The 16,996-nt window shown below is 38.7% G+C and overlaps 2 protein-coding genes across 13 annotated transcripts in view; one reads left to right on the top strand and one right to left on the bottom strand.

Annotated features, from left to right (window-relative positions):
* Positions 1–5,332, bottom strand: part of naa35 (N-alpha-acetyltransferase 35, NatC auxiliary subunit) — a 58,499-nt gene extending 53,167 nt beyond the window's left edge. The window contains exon 1 of the mRNA XM_059969835.1: positions 5,211–5,332. The gene's annotated coding sequence lies outside the window, so the exon portion shown is untranslated. The remainder of the gene's footprint in view (positions 1–5,210) is intronic.
* A 91-nt stretch (positions 5,333–5,423) lies between these two features.
* The window catches only part of agtpbp1 (ATP/GTP binding carboxypeptidase 1), a 270,083-nt gene continuing 258,510 nt past the window's right edge, over positions 5,424–16,996 (top strand). For 6 of the 12 annotated variants that reach the window (XM_059969828.1, XM_059969831.1, XM_059969827.1 and 3 more), the window contains exons 1-2: positions 13,794–13,956; positions 16,891–16,936. The gene's annotated coding sequence lies outside the window, so the exon portion shown is untranslated. Of the gene's footprint in view, positions 5,481–13,793; positions 13,962–16,743; positions 16,771–16,890; positions 16,937–16,996 lie in introns of those variants that run through there. The other 6 variants (XM_059969830.1, XM_059969832.1, XM_059969823.1 and 3 more) reach the window with 4 other exon arrangements.

Below are 16,996 nucleotides of genomic sequence, written 5' to 3'. Positions count from 1 at the left end.
AGAGTAGACTCCATCGGCCAAATGGCCTAATTCTGCTCCTATGTCTTATGGTCTTAAGAACAAGAATGCACAGACTACTTAGATGTGTTCTCACCAAAGCCCTGACCCCATGACACCTCATTGGAAATCGTACTGCTTAGGTAACCCTTTGTGTGCAAGTACACACTTCCTATATTCACATATTTGCCTAGTGAAACCAAGTGAGGCTCTAATGGCAGGTACTCCAAGCACATTCACAAGGGAAAAGGAGAACAACACCAGAATTCTACAAAAATGGCTCATGACTGCTGCTTCCATGTGTAATAATCCCTCAGTTACAATTTTACAAATTACTCAATTTAGATTTGTTCAATTTACTTCCCTGTATCTAAATTTACTGAAGTCTTCAAAGTCAATTATCGCACACTCAATGCCAATTTAAGGAGAAGTCAGGAGAGCACATATCAGTCCTCATTGAGGGGTCACAGGCAGAGAAGGTGGTACAGCTTCAATTTCCTGGGTGCCAACAACATCTTAAAAATCTTATCCTAGGCCCAACACATTGATATAATAATGATGAGGGTACACCAGCAGCTTTACTTCATTACAAGATCAAGGAGATTTGGCATATCATCAAAGAATCTTGCAAATGTCTACAGATATTCTGACTGGTTACATCACAGCCTAGTATGGAGCTTCCCAAGCATAGGATCAGAGGAGGTCACAAAGGAACGTACACTCGTTTCAATTAGCGGCACAACCACCCTGCTACTGAGGACATTTCTAGAGGTTGTGCCCCAAGAAAGCAGTATCCGTCATTAAAAACCCTCATCCCAGGAATCGCCTTCTTCTCGTTACTACTCAGGGAGGGGGTAGAGGAACCTGAAGACACACGCTCAGCATTTTAGAACAGCTTCTTTCCCTATACAATTAGATTTCTGAACGGTCTAATAGACCTATGAACACCTCATTCTTCCCTTTTGTACTATTCCTTTATTTATTTTGCCACTTTTCATAATTCTTACATCTTGCACTATATGCTGCTGCAAAACCACAAATTTCAGTGATAGTAATTAACCCGATTCCAATTCACACTAAAGTGCACCAATGACTTCATACAAAAGTGATCATGACATTTGATTAGCATTTTGTAATCAGAATTGGCAGTAATTTGTAAATCTGCAAAATAAATGTACATGAATGTTGCAATGTAATACAGCATAACGCAAGATCAAACACAGATCAATGACAGTAAAAACTTAGTCTAATGTAAAAGAAGCAAAACTGATTGAGATAGTTAAATAATGTTAAAACAGGCAACAAGTTTTTAAAAAAAAGACAGTAAATTATTTTATTGAAAAACTATAGGGTAGCATGTGATAGCATGCAGTCAAAATTCTTAATCCACAAAGAAATTAGAATAAATCTTCATCAGTGGTTTAAAAACTGCATGGTAGTAACAGGAGACCAAAGTTACTGTTCATTCTCCTCCATAGATGCTGCCCGACTTCTGAGTGTTGTGTGTTGCTCAAGATTTCCAGCATCTCTTGTTAAAGACTAGCTTTATTATAAAGTTAAGCTAGACAAATATACACTGTCCTTGTCCACCCTACAGTTTACAACCTTGAAAAAAAAATCATGGAGGAACTCAGCAGGTCAGGTAGTATCTCTGGAAATGAATAAACAGTCAACATTTGGGCCGAGACCCTGCTTCAGGACTGCGAAGGAAGGGGAAAGATGCCAGACTAAAAAGATGGGAAGGGGGGGGGGGGGGAGGGGATGGAGGATAGCTGGAAGGTGATAGGTGAAGTCAGGTGGGTGGGGAAGCTCAAGGGCTGGAGAAGAAGGAATCTGATAGGAGAGGAGAGTGGACTGTAGGAGAAAGGGAAGGAGGAGGGGACTCAAGAGGAAGTAATAGGCAGGTGAGAAGAAATAAAAGGTCTGAGTGGGAAATGGAAGGAGGGAAAGTTTTTTTTAAACCGGAAAGAGATTGATATTCAATGCCATCAGGTTGGAGACTACCCAGACAGAATACAATGTGCTGCTCCGCCACACTGAGGGTGGCCTCATTTGGCACAAGAGGAAGTCATGGAATGACATCTCAGAATGGGAATCGGAATTAAAATGCTTGGCCACTGGGAAGTTCCGTTTGTAGTGGATGGAGTGAAGGGGCTCGACAATGCAATCCCCCAAATTACAATGACTCTCACCAATGTAGGAGGCTGCTTTGGGAGCACTGGATACAACAGATGATTCCAGCAGATTCACAGGCAAAGTGTTGCCTCACCTGGAAGGACTATTTGGGCCTTTAATGGAGGTGAGGAGGAGGTGAATGGGCAGGTGTAGCACGAAGACCACTTGCAGGGAGAAGTGCCAGGAGGGAGATTAGTGGGGGGGGGGGGGGGGCGAATAGATGGGATTTGTGGAGGGGGAGACCTATATGGAAAGAGTGGGGTTGGGGAAGGTAGATATATGTTTAGTGGTAGGATACCTTTGGTAATGACGGAAGTTGTGGAGGATGATGCGTCAGATGTGTTTTAATTGTGAAAACATGGACTTCAAAAAGCAAACGATAAATTAGGAATAGATGGCCACTCAGCACTTCCAAGCCTACTCCACTATTTAATAAGTTAATAGCTGATCTGATTGGAATTTCAACTATGCATTCCAGTCAGCTCACAGAAATTGGACGTTTATTGTTGGATCAGGGTGGGTGGGGGGGGGGGGAGATATCAAGGGAAAAGTGATAAACACAGGAGAGTCACACAAAGTTGAAAGGTCAGCCATCATCAAACTGAATGGTAGAGCAGGTTTGAGAGGCTGATTGACTTTGTCCTACCTTTATGCTTATATTGGTGGTTTCACAGTGTAATCATAATATTACAGTTTCATAGTCTACAACATTTTTCATAGCATTACAACAGCTGAACTGATGTTATTTTCATATGTGCTGTCATTAAATCCTAAATGAAGTCAATAGTAGTGTTTCCCTAATGGTATCAATCTAACTGCCCCATGATTCACTTTTTGGCTCTCCTGTGGCGACCCATTTCCTGGCACATCCGAACCGACTCACAATTAGATAGCCTACGGGGGTTTGCGAGCACAGAGCTTTGGAGCCTCTGCGCCATGGGGGGCCGGTTGAGGGAGGCTTAAAAGTGAGGCTGAGGATTTCGAATAAAGTTTTTTCCTTCGACTGCAGTTACCGACTCTGTGTCGTAATTTTAGCGCTGCATGTAGCACACTGCTACACTCCCACCTTTACTGAAAGTGTGGTTACTTTGATGCTCATCTAATCCACAATGACTTCTTCAGAATCTAGGATGTACAGACAAACAAAATCAAATACATCTCTGTGCTCTTCTCCTTAAATTCTCGGGTTTACTCATTTGGAGAGTCTGTCACGTTTGAGTGCTTTAAGTTTCTCTACCACCTTTACCCCACTAATTTTAATTACTTCAAATGCTTCAGAGTCAATAGATCTTTGGTTTACAGCAATTTCTTGTTTGCCATCCACTACAATGAACTAAGTATCAATATACATGGCCATTTCTTTATTTCTCTTTAGAGGTAGAGAAAGGAGAAATTATAAAGGAATAATGTTTACTTCTCCCAATCTTGTCTTTTTTCTCCCCCCTTACATACTGTCATCCATTACTTTTTAGAAAAATATAAATCCTTGGCTTTATATTCAATCTTTAACTCTTCTCAATAGTTATGGGTATATCCTATTTCCGATAGCATTTTGTTTCTCTGTGACTGGAATTATCAATCTTATAAAATTCTATATTTAAAATCTACAATATTATACATCATGTGAGGCATTCACAAATGATTTGATATTTTCAAAAGAGATGTAATAGACACAGTGTAGTTTCTGTGCAAAATTATGATAATGGCCTAACTTCTATAAGATACATCTCATTGGAATTATACTCATCTTTGGTATAACCACACCTGAATTATTGAGTACAAATTTGGTCACTTTACACAACGGGAGAACAGTGAAAAGCCACCTAATTCATGACTGGGAAGGGAACAATACAGAGTGTATTGTCGAGGTTCTTATACTTTGAACGTTTAGAAGAAAAAGGCAGAGTCATTGAAAAATATAAAATTCCCCTAAGGCTTGATGGGGCAGGTATTGGACCATGTTACTCTCATCTGAAGAGTCTAGAGGGAGAGGAGAGGAAGAGTGGTATTACAAACTCAAAATAAGGATTAAACCATTTAACAGACTGAAATGAGGAGAAGAGAATAAGTCTATGGTTGCATTCATAATAGAGCAAATAGATTTGAGAGTTGAATGAAAGGATTTCTTAATGTTAGAGCTGGGGTTCCCCACCAAGGGTCATGGACCGCTCAGTTAATGGTCATGATCCATAGCATAAAAATGGTTGGTAACCCCTGTGATAGAGGAATCAAGGGATAGGGGTATAGGGCAAAGATCTAAGGCTGACATTCAGCCAAAATTTCAGAATCAGGTTTATTATTATTGACATATGCTGTGGTATTGTTGTTTTATGGCAGAACTACAATGCAATACACAGAATATAGTACAAATTAAAGTAACAAAAAAAAATATTTATATATATATATAAACATTAAACCAGAGATTCAAAAAAAAATAGTGAGGCAGTCTTCATAGACTCATTGTCCATTCATAAATCTTATGGTGGAAGGTGGTGTTCCTAAAAAGCTGGAACTTCAGGCTCCTGTACCTGCTCTCTGATAGTAGGAATGAGAAGGATGGTGGGGGGGGGGGGGGGGGTCTTTAATGATGGATGGTGCCTCTTTGCTGAATGGGGAGCAGGGTCAATGCTCCTGCTTAAACACTTATTGCTACATTAATTTAATCCAGAAATCAATTTTTAATAAAACTGTGGCTCGTGCTCATAAATAATGGGCAGTCAGTCATACTAAATTTGAAAATTAACTGAAATTTATAGCAGCAAATTGTTTATAATTAAACATTAAACTGAACCATTTTCTATTGCAGAATGTATATTTTCTTCCTTTTACCTGGTGGTAATTTATAAAGTAGGATATTTTATAAATTAAAGCATACTCATGTCATCACTGCTCCACCACATAGGCCTAGGTATAAAGCTAAAGGTCGAATAAAATGTCAGAAGCCAACTAAATGTCTATGCAGAAGAGGTTTCACTCGGGAGATGTGGCCGAATAATTTCAAATCGTACACCAATAACACCCATTTAAATTGAATTTACCTTACAGAGAAGCTGCTTTGAGTTCATCAGCATGTACAATCAGCTGAAACCATGTTGAGGTCAACCTACTCCCAATCGACAAGGCTCACTCTGTTCGCAGGGAATTGTAGTCTTGTTATAAGCGCCGGCCCCTATTGTCAAACCTGGGCAAGTCTTACGAGAACAGCAAATCCCATCAGGCTATATCATCGCAGGTAATTGTCAGCATTTATCGCGAGCTCTGCCGTTTTCCTGTAGCAACGGAAGTTGTTGCTGTTGAGCGAGTATGAGGTTGGTTAATGTATATATTCGATTTAAGCCTTCCTTATTTTGGGAATTGATGGAATATAGTTTGTAGAGATTAAATATTCATTGGTATAAGTATGAAAGAAAAATAAATAGCGTTTTAATAACGTTGTCTAAAAGTGCTTCACAGCTGTTGAAACTTGCGGTAACAATGGCAACGGCTTGTGGTTTACAGAACCATGAACTTACCGCTGGAAGTTACTGTGTCTCACTGTTGAACTACTCTAGCCTTCTATGCTGCTTTGCTATTGTATTTGCACATAACGTTTTAAAATAGTATTATTCATACAGCTCAAGGACTATGCAGCAATTTCAAGAAGTAGCCGGTATTCTGAAGAATCAGAACCAGGTTTAATATCACCGGTATATGTAATGAGATTCGTTAACTTTACGTCAGCAGTTCAATGAAATGCATGATAAATATAAAGAAAAAATAATTACTATATATTAAATTGTTTAATTAAAAGTAGTAAAAAAACAAATAAAACACAGTGAGATAGTGTTCATGGGTTCGATGTCCGTTTAGAAATCGGATGGCAGAGGCAAGAGGCTGCTCCTGAATTGTTTAGTGTGTGCCTTCAGGCTTCTGTACCTCCTTCCTAACGAACAATGAGAAAAGGGCATGTCGTGGGTGGTGGGGATCCTTAATGATAATGCGCCACTGTCCTGAGACGCCACTCCTTGAAGATGACTAGTACCTATGATGGAGCTGACTAATTTTACAAGTTTCTGCAACTTACTTCAATCTTGTGCAGGAGAACCCCCCCCCCCCCCCATCCCCCCATACTAGACTGTGATGCAACCAATCAGAATGCTCTACACGGAGAAAGATTTGTAGAAGTTTTCAAGTGTTTTAGTTGACAAACCAAATCTCCTCAAACGCTCAATGAAATATTGCCACTGTCTTGCCTTCTTTATAGCTGCATCAATATATTGCACAGCACACAAAGAGGACCTTCACCCCACCTAGTGCATGAAGAAATATTAATCTGCCTAGTCCCATCGACCTGCACCCGGACCATACCCCTCACATCCATGTACCTATCCCCTGCATCCACCAATTGTGCTAGCAGCTCGTTCACACTCTGAGTGAAGAAGTTTCCTTTCATGTTCCCCTTAAACATTTCACCTTTCACACTTAAGCCTTGACCTAGGCCTAGAGTTCAGTTTCATTCAGTATCAGTGGAAAAAGCCTGCTTGCATTTATCCTATACTACTCATAATTTTGTATACCTCTACCAAATCTCCCCTCAGTCTTCTGCATTCTGAGGAATAAAGTCCTAACCCATTCAACCTTTTCCTATAAATCAGGTCACCAAAACCCGGAAACATCCTATAAGTTCTCTACACTTTCAATCTTGTTTACAACTGTTCTGTTTCTATTAACAACTTTTCTGTTGACCAAAACTGGACACAAACTCTAAATTATTGCTCATAAATGTACAATTTCAACGTAACACCCCAAATCCTGTACTCAGTGCATTGATTTATGAAGACTTATGTCCCAAAAGCTTTCTTTACCACCCTATCTACCTGTGATGCCACTTTCAAGGAATTACAGATCTGTATTTCCCGATCCCTTTCTTCTACCATGCACCTCAATGCTCTGCAGCTCACCGTGTAAGTCCTACCCTGGTTAGTCTTCCCAAAGTGCAACACCTCACAATAAATTGTAATAAATTCCATCAGCCATTTTACTTCACCAGTTGGTCCAGATCCTACTGTAAGCCTTGATAGTTTACCTTGCAGTCCACCACACCCCCAAAACTTGGTGTCATTTGTAAATCTGCTGATCCAGTTTACCACATTATCATCCAGATTGTTGATATAGTTAACCAGCAACAACAAATGCAGCACCAGTCTCTGCGGCACACCACTAGTCACAGGCCTCCAGTCAGAGAAGCAACCACCTACAATCATTCTCTGGCTTCTTCCACGAATCCAATGTGGGACCTTGTCAAAAGCCTTGCCTAAAGTCCATGTAGATAACATCCACTGTCTTGCCTTCGGCAACCTTCCAAGTAACTTTCTTAAAACTATAAGACCGGCTAGACACAACCTATCACATATAAAGCCACGTTGACGATCCCCATCAGTCACTGTCTATCCAAATACTTATTCATTTAGTCCCTTAGAATACCTTCCATTAAATTTCCTACCTGATGTCAGGCTCACTGGTCTATAATTTCCTGGCTTATTCTTAGAGGCTTTTTTAAACAATGGAACAACATCCTCTAGCACCTTACCATGGCTAAGGATGTTTTAAGTATCCATGCTAGGGCCCTTGCAACTTCTGGACTAGCCTCTCTGGGTTTGCGGAAACACTGACAGCACCAGAGATTTATCAACCCTAATTTGAATCAAGACAGCATGCACTCCTCTGCTGTAATCTGTATAAGGTGCATTATCTCACTTCAATAGACTTTATGTCCATCTCCAGAGTAAATACAGATGCAAAAAATCCATTTAACCTCTCCCCCATCTCTTTTGGCTCCATGCATAGATTACCACTCTAACCTTTGGTCCATTAGAAGGTTTTCTCCTTTGCTATCCTTTTGCTTTTAATATATCTGTAGAAGCCCTTAGGATTCTTCTTCAGCTTGTCTGCTAGATCAACCTCCTGTCTTCTTTTAGCCCTCCTGAGTTCATTCTTAAGTGTTCTCTTGCTACTACTTACTACTCAAGTATCTCATTTTTTCCTGCCTGCATATACCTGCTATGCACCTCCTTTTTAACCAGGGCCTCAATATCGCTTGAAAGCCAAGGTTTCATAAACATGTTATCCTTGCCTTTTATTCTGACAGGAACGTACAAACTCTGTGCTCTCAAAATTTAATTTTGGAAGGTATCCCACTTAGCAAATATACCTTTGCTAGATCTTTTCTGATGGCATCAAATTGGTCTTTCCCCAATTCAGAATCTCAACCTGAGGACCAGTCCTATCTTTTTCAATAACTATCTTGAAACTGATAGCATTGTGCCTACATAAACTTCTGTCATCTGCCTTGTCTCATTCCCTAATAGGAGATCTATTATTGCATTCTCTTTAGTTAGGATCTCCATGCAGTGACAAAGGAAACTTCCCTGAACACATCTGACAAACTCTTTCCCATCTAGTACTTTTATAGTATGGGAGTCCCAGTCAATATGTTGGAAGTTTAAATCACCTACTATCACAACGTTGTGTTTCTTGCAGTAGTCTGCAACCTCTCGACAGATTTGCTCCTCTGAATCCTGCAAACTGTTGTGTGATCTATAATATAATACCATTAGCATGATCATTCCTTTCTTATTCTTCAGTTCTACCTATAAAGTTTCCCTAGGTGAACTCTCTAGTCTATCCTGACTGAGAACTCCCTTGACATTTTCCCTGTGTAGTAATGCCACTACTTCCCCTTTAATCACTCTCGCTCTATTATGTCTAACAATGGAACCCTGGAACACTGAGCTGCCATTCTTGTCCCTCCTGCAACCAGTTCTCACTAATGACTACAATGTCATAATTCCACATGGTGACCCATGTCCTCACCTCATCGGTCTTACCTACAATACTCCTTGCATTGAAATATATGCAGCTTAGAACATTAGTCCTACCATACTCAACCTTTTGATCCCTGACTTTGTATGTAGGTTAACAACATATTTGTCCATAACCACTCAGCTATCTGTTCTTGCACTCTGGTTCCCGTCCCCCTGCAACTCAAGCTTAACCCCCCCCCCCCCCGCTCCCGTGTAGCAGTAGCAAACTTGTTTTACAGCAGCAATACAGTGCAATACCTAAAAATTACTATGAATTATGATAAGAAATATATAAAATATATGAATAGTGCAAAAGAGAAAGCAAAATAGTGAATTTTGGTTCAGAATTCTGCTTTGATCCATTAGGAAAGGAGGGTGGATTTCATTTTTGTGTGTTCATCGACTTCTGTAACCATAGGTCTGTTTAAAATAATAAAAATAATACACCAGAGAAACATTAGAATAGAAATGGATTGATTAAAGTCATACAGCACTACAGCCCAAAAACCCCAGGCCCATTGCCCATTCCAGTCTATACCAAGCCTTGTCCCATTGACCTACACCTGGACCATAGCCCTCAATTCCCTTTCTGCCCATATACTTATCCAACCTTCTTCTAAAAGTTGAAATCAAACATGCATTCTGCCACATCTGCTGGCAGCTCATTCCACACTCCCGCCTCCCTCTGAGTGAAGAGCTTTCCCTTCATGTTCCCCTTAAACATTTCATGTTTTCCCCCCTTAAGGCGTGACCTCTAGTTCTAGTCTCACCCAACCTCTGTGACAAAAGCCTGTTGGCATCAACCCTATCTATACCACTCATGATTCTTCTACACTCCAAGGAACAAAGTCTTAACTATTCAATCTTTCCCTATAGCTCAGATCCTCAAATACCACAATATCATCCTGATTGTTGATATTGGTAACAAACAATGACCCAAAACCAACCCCTGCGGCATATCACTTTCCAGTTAGAGAGGCAACTACTTACTACCACTCTCTAGCTTCTCCCGTAAAGCTAATGTCAAATCCAATTTCCTACTTCACCCTGAATGCCAAGCAACTGAACCTTCTTTACCACCTTCCCATGCAGGAGGAGATTAGAAGAAATTATTTTGCTTATTGTGTCCATTTGGAAAGGCATTATTATAATTTTGCAGATAAATTGTATTTTATACTTGGCTTTTTACATGATTATAATCCATTTTGCTGCCAAAGTGCCAATACAGTCCATTCAGATGCCAAGCATTGTGGGCCCCGGGTGCGGCTTAACCCATAGCCCTGTGGCAATGCAAGTGTACTTGTGCTTGTAAAGTACACAGTCTCTTAGTTAAGCATGTTTTCAACAGTCCATTTTGATCTGTTGTGTGACATCGTACAGTTCGATCTCCTTAGGTCATGGAACAGTGAGATCTTGTTTGTATTGTTACAAATTAACCAAATGTGATGCTTGTTTATTTCACATAGTTTAGCTGGAGAATTTTGGAAAGAGAATACTAAGTCAGAAAGGAAATAACAAAAGGAAGGGAATCTGTTATTGCAATGAATCTTAAATATACAAAACTGTGAATTTTAGTCAAATTTCAAGAACTCTTTGCAGGAGCAACATAATAAATATTTGCTAAAATACCAACAGTAGCATTCAATGTGACACAATAATGTGATAATTTTATTATTTAAAAAAACTGATCAGCACAGTAGTATGCATTCTGCAAAAAAAAAAATAATTAAATTACTTTGTGGTCAAACCTCCATGATAAGTATTAATTAGAGTTGGGAATTCAAATCTTGACATAGAACAGAGCTATTATTAAATTTCTCCCTTAAAAATTATTTTACTTTGAACTTTATTATTGAGAAGTAACTTTCACTTCCTGGACCTGGAAATCTTTCTCAATCTGTAGCTTTCAACTACTCTGTCCTCAAAAAGCTGTTGGCTGCTGTCCAGATAATTTCATGATTATCTATCCAAATCCATTGCACTGTTAACTCCTGTAGCAGCCTTCCTGTTTCATATTTACACATTGTTGTTTGAAAGTCAAAAGCCACATTCAATTCTAACTCGTCTCTCAGTTGTTTCTAAATTGTTGCACTACTTCCCTTTCATTCTGAATGGATGAGCAGAAATTCATTAAATATTAGCATTGCATTTGCTTTTGCCACAAGATCCATTTTCCACACATAATCTTCATGTCTCATCCTGGTAACTGTTGGAGGTTGAATGAAACTGTTTGATTGACTCTAAGATCAGCTTCCAACTTAGGTCACATATAAATCTTTAAAAATTTTTTAAACTTGTTTTGCTGATATTAATAGATTTTAGACCCGAACAAAGGCACTATCAATGGAAAGAATTCATAGTTTTATAAACTAAGCAAAAATTGCTAAGTAGGTTAAGCAATTGGGTAAATAATTGGCATATTAGCCACCTTGATGTTAACCACCCTGAAGGAAGAATACAAAAGCAGATATTGTATACTCGGAGAGAGATTACAGAACCTTTATGCATGAAGGTGTCTGGATATGCCCATACATGATGCACAGAAAATTGATGTGCAAGTACAAGTAATTGGGAATGCAAATGGAAAGTTGGTCTTTATTTCAGTGGGACAGAGTATCAAAGCAGGCAAGTGTTTCTCCAAAATGGATAAAGAATTGGTGAAATTGCACTAGGAATACAGCTTACAGTGTAGATGTGTATACTTTCACTGGAAAGTGCTCACAAAAGGTTTACTAGGTTCTTTCTGGGATGAAGGAGTTGTCTTTTTGACCTATAGTTACTCTCGTTTAGAAGAGTAGAGGTGCTCTAATAAGGAATTGATAAGGTAAATATTGTGAATTTTACCCTATCAAGAGGCACAATTTCAGAATAAGTACTCGCCCATCTAAGAGTGAGATGAGGATGGCTGTGACTCTTTGGAATTCTCTACCCTAGATGAATGTGAATTTTAAGACCAAGGCAAAATATTTTTTTGCAAGGTTTAAGATGATCTGGATCAGACATGGAGCAAGTGCCAACATCAGGTCAGCAATGATCTTATTGAATAGGCGATCAAGGACTCTGGGTTTAATAACCTAGTCCTGCATCTCTTCCACATCTTAAATACCAAACAACCACTGTCTTGAATTTTGAGTCCAAAATTCAAAATAGTGAAGGTTCAAAAGCCTGAATTGTTACATTTCAAACTACTACATTGTTTTTTTTGTATTTGAGAAAGACTTTGCTAATTGAATCTTTTTTTTAAAGAAATGCAGGGAGCGCAACTTTCCAATGGGTGCTAAGTTTTAAGAGCATGGCAGATTTGGAAGAGTTTGAAAGTATCTTAGTTCACTTCAAAGCTACTCTTCCAGGTGCAAGTATTTTCCCATATACTTATAGCTCAGAGGAGTCCAGTCAGTCCATTATTGCCATGCTGGCTCCCAGCAGAGCAATCCCAGAGCAGTCCCTTTTGCCTTCTTCCTGCAATCCATTCTGTCTCACATATTCATCATCTCCTTTTTGTGATTCTTTTTAACACCTCCTTACACTAAAGGTTAAGTTATATTAGTCAATTAATTTTCAACCTCATCTTTGGGATACAAGAGGAACTTAGATCATCAAATAGAAACCCAGATGGTCATGAAGAAAATGTGCAAATGGTTTACGGACAATGTAGGAAGTCAAGATCAAGTTCAATCCAGAGTTGTCACAACTGTTACATTGTCATTTATAGTAGTTGAGCAACCAATGACTCAGGTAAATTCATCTGTCAATGTGATTCTATTTTCAGAAAGGTTAGTTGGGGGATGAGAGTATCAGCTACCTTCCCTTTGTTGTCTTTGAGAAAATGATGGTGATCCTTACATTGTTGCAGTTTTTCTGATGTATGCTTTCCTGGCATAAAATTTTGTTAGGAGTTTCAGGATTTTGACTAGCAATAATGAAGGGATAAGGATTTTGTGCCTTATTTGGCAACTTAAGCTTGGAGATTACCAAGATGAGTGGTGAAGATTATATGTGGGAAATGGAGCTTGTGGCAAAGAGCAAATACAATGCTAATATTTAATAAACTGAATTTCTGCTCAGTCATTCTGAATGAAAGGCGAGTTTATGTTTGTGGAACCGGGACCCCCGGTTGTTCTGCGACATCTGTTACAGATGTTCTTGGAGTAAACTGGAACAGGCAATAAATGCTGTAAATTCTTGCAAATGCTGCAATTTGTAAAATGCAATATCCATTTTAAAAACCAGAAAACACTACTAGATTATTAGAGATCATGAAACTTTTGATTTAATTAATACCGAAGAGAAATTAGCCAGATTCCTTTAACTGTCAGACATGACCAGGGATTGCCTAGCTTGGTGATGGTAATGACTATATAACCTATTAGAGCGTCCTGTCGCCCCAAAGCAGGTAAGAGCTTTGGAACTTTAGCATATTAAGTTAACAAATACACACACACACACACACACACACACACACACACACACACACACACACACACACACACACACACACACACTCACACTCACACACACACACTCACACTCACACTCACACTCACACTCACACTCACACTCACACTCACACTCACACTCACACTCACACTCACACTCACACTCACACTCACACTCACACTCACACTCACACTCACACTCACACTCACACTCACACACACACACGAAATACGAAGAGTGGAATTTCAGATTTTCTTCAAAAAGGCGCCAGACCAAAATCATCCAATATCCAGAACAGGTTGGTCAAGACAATGTATAATACCAATAGTATCCTCGCTCTAGGGACGGAGGGCTTCACTACTGGGAGGATGTTGACGCAGATGCGAGATGACGTTTAAGTAGATCCGCGCTAGGAGGCGTTTGTATCAAAACAGCCGCGTTCCGTCGCATACATTCTGGTACAGTAACGCACGGCAGGAAGACGGCAGCAATCTTTTCTTTTAATGTACGGTAGGGATGTACTTAACCGAATTCTAGTAGCCTTTTCGATTGCTTTAACAATTATTGATGTCTGTCAGAACTTGGCAAATAGTGCAGGTGCATTAAAAGATAACAGATAAATGTAAGAAGAGAATAAGGTTGAGTTAGATAAGATCAGCTGGAAGCTCCTTGATTAGAACTCAAATGTTTGCATGGACTGATTTTTGAATGAACCATCTTAGTGTTATATACTCCCGGTAAAATCAATATCCCTCTACATAATGCTGGGCAATGATTTTAAAAATATGCTGACTGGAGGTCAGTGGCAGGCCTCATTTTCCTTTGGAGTAGTGTCCGTTCACTTGTCTGAGCTTCGTTGTAATGTCATAGCAAACCCGGAATCAACGTGGACGGCAATTTATTAGTCATTTCAATAGCAGAAGCATACTTCCTAAACATTGGAGATAAATGACATGTAATATAAACCAAAGACTAGTTTCACATTTGTCAAAATATTTCCTTATCGTATACCATTGCGGATCGCACTGCGGGGAGAGCGCAGTTGGAGTTTTTCCACCCTGGGGATTGCAAGCGAGTGTAATGTGCACATAAGAATAAGGTGGTCTGCAAAAAATGTCTGAAGACCGAACTTCCTTGAATTTATTGCAGTGGGTATTGTAGCCATTTGAACAGGCAGTCAGGATTTTGTTTCCCGCAATAACTGAAGACCTGGAATTAAGAATGGTTCTATGATTTATTAAAAGCTAATAAATCAGAAAATTGCGTGTTTCCTATTGTTAAAAACTAAGTAAATTTGTAGGAATTTGAATTTGTAGGAAAGAATGAGAATTCCTTTGGCAATCGATTGTTCTCGCAGACGATGTCTTTAACAGAGAAAACCTTAATGCACTGATTGTAAAGAAATTTCAATAAAATAATGACTTTTAAAATGTAATTTGTTATACAATCTGAAAGCTTTAACTTGTGCAATTGGTTTGTATTCAGCAAGCTAAATAGCAAAAATTGCTGTTTCAATAAGGAAGTTGAGTCTGTTCTGAGCTAAAATCTGCACGCTCATGCATTAGAAGTACTATGTCAGAGAACCACCCTGATGTGTGAAATGTAGTAAATAAAACATTATTTTTCTGCCCACTTCAAAAAAAGACAACCTCAGCAGACTATTGTTTCAAGCTCCCAATGTATGGATTCATAAAAAATGTACAGCTTAGAAACCAGTTACTCAGTCCATAGCATTATGAGGTTTTATGTTCTGCTGGAGCTTCCTTCCTCCCTTCCCTCCCTCCCCATTTACCCAATTAAAGGTGCAAAGACATTTAAAGAAGTGGATATACATTTTTGTCAACAAATAGCTTAACTGCCACCCACAGAGTGTATTTCTCACAGTGAAGATAGTGTGATATTAGCTTTTAATTAAAATCCATTGACTCTTAATTCATTGCGATTTGTGATTTTTTTTTATTAAGTGCAAGAATGCAATCTTGAAATGGAATTGTGAACACCAACAAAAATCTACCATATCTATTACAGCTAAAATGTATCTGCATGAAGACCAAAGAGTTTTAATTGAATTAATTGTAAATACAGTGCTTGGGGATATTTGCTTTTTATACTAATATCTGTGTAACAGAATAGTGCAGGGTACCCAAGATACTACTGCTTTAAGCATATATTTTAATAAAGTACTTTTTGGAAAATATTCCTTCAGAATTTGAATCATTAAGGGCATTATGCATTTATCTGCAGACTAAATATAATTTGCAACTCCATGAAAAGGAGTGTGAGATTGGGGTTTACAAAAAGAGGGCAAGCAAAGGCGTGGCTTCTCCAGTAATGTTCTAAACAAAAACTGGAGCCTTTTGCTGGAAATCTGAAGTTAAAAAGTGGAAATGATGTCTGTCAGTGGCTTTTATTAGAACTTTAATGGTACAACTTGCATTCTCTAACATGTATAGCATTAGTAAGAAGGCCCTGAACTGATTGTCACAAGCTTTATCAAAAAAAAATGATGTGGAACAACATTGAGGCAGTTGACCAAAAGTGTGGGTAGAATTTTAAGGAAAAAAAGTGAGCCAGGTATGTTGTGAAAGAGGATTCAAGAACAAAGGACTTTTACAACTATCGGCATGATTTACAGTAGTGGAGTACTCCATTTAGAGATATACAATAGATCAGAGTTGGAGGAGAGCAGGTACATTTGAGGTATGAGGTTGAAGAAGATTAGATATTGGGAGTGAAGACAGTGGAGAACTTTGAAAGCATGGATGAAGATTTTGAATCAGTAGAATTGCTTAACATAGAGCCTTATAGATCAACAAACAGAAGGATGATGGATGATGAATCATGTAGGGGCAAGGGTAGAAGAGTTTTATTTAATATCAAGTTTAGCAAGAGCAGAACGAAGTATTGCTGCAGTAATACCTCAAAGCCTAGAGAAAATGCAGCTAAGAGTCACAATTTCTGCAGCAAATAATTGGAGGCAGGATGGAGACTGTGATGAAGATGGATATTGCCAATTTTAGTCTGGTATTAATATAAGGTAGTAAACTCAACTTGGGTTCAAATATGACAATATTATTGCAAATAGTGTGATTTACTACAAGATAATTGCCAGTGGCTAAAGGGATGGAGTTTCTGACAAAGCATAAAGATGAACATTTCAGTCTTTATGATAGAGTTAATTTCTGTTCATCCAATACTGAATGTTGCACTGTGTCTGCATCTAAAGTAGTGAAGGGATCAAGAACTATGTAGATAGCCAAATTGACATTGTTTTTTTCTATGCTCCTAAAAGCCAATTCGGAGATGAGAAATAGAATGGGTAAGTAATGGCAAAGTAATTTTGATCTGAATTGAGTTTAGAAAGTTTTATGTACTTTGAGCTATCATAATGTTTCTACATTCAGTAGATATAATTTTAATTTTGTTTCTTTGTTTTCAGGGTTAGCCATAGTCTCTGCTGCTTTTCAAGACACCGCATATTAAAGGTATGATTCAGCATTTTTGAAATTCAACACTTACCTTTTTAAAAATAAGTAATTTTCTTT

This window comes from Hypanus sabinus, chromosome 5, assembly GCF_030144855.1.
Source record: "Hypanus sabinus isolate sHypSab1 chromosome 5, sHypSab1.hap1, whole genome shotgun sequence".
Classification (NCBI taxonomy): Eukaryota; Metazoa; Chordata; class Chondrichthyes; order Myliobatiformes; family Dasyatidae; genus Hypanus; species Hypanus sabinus.
The sequence above is the reverse complement of the archived record's forward strand: the minus strand, read 5'-3'. Positions and strand labels throughout refer to the sequence as shown.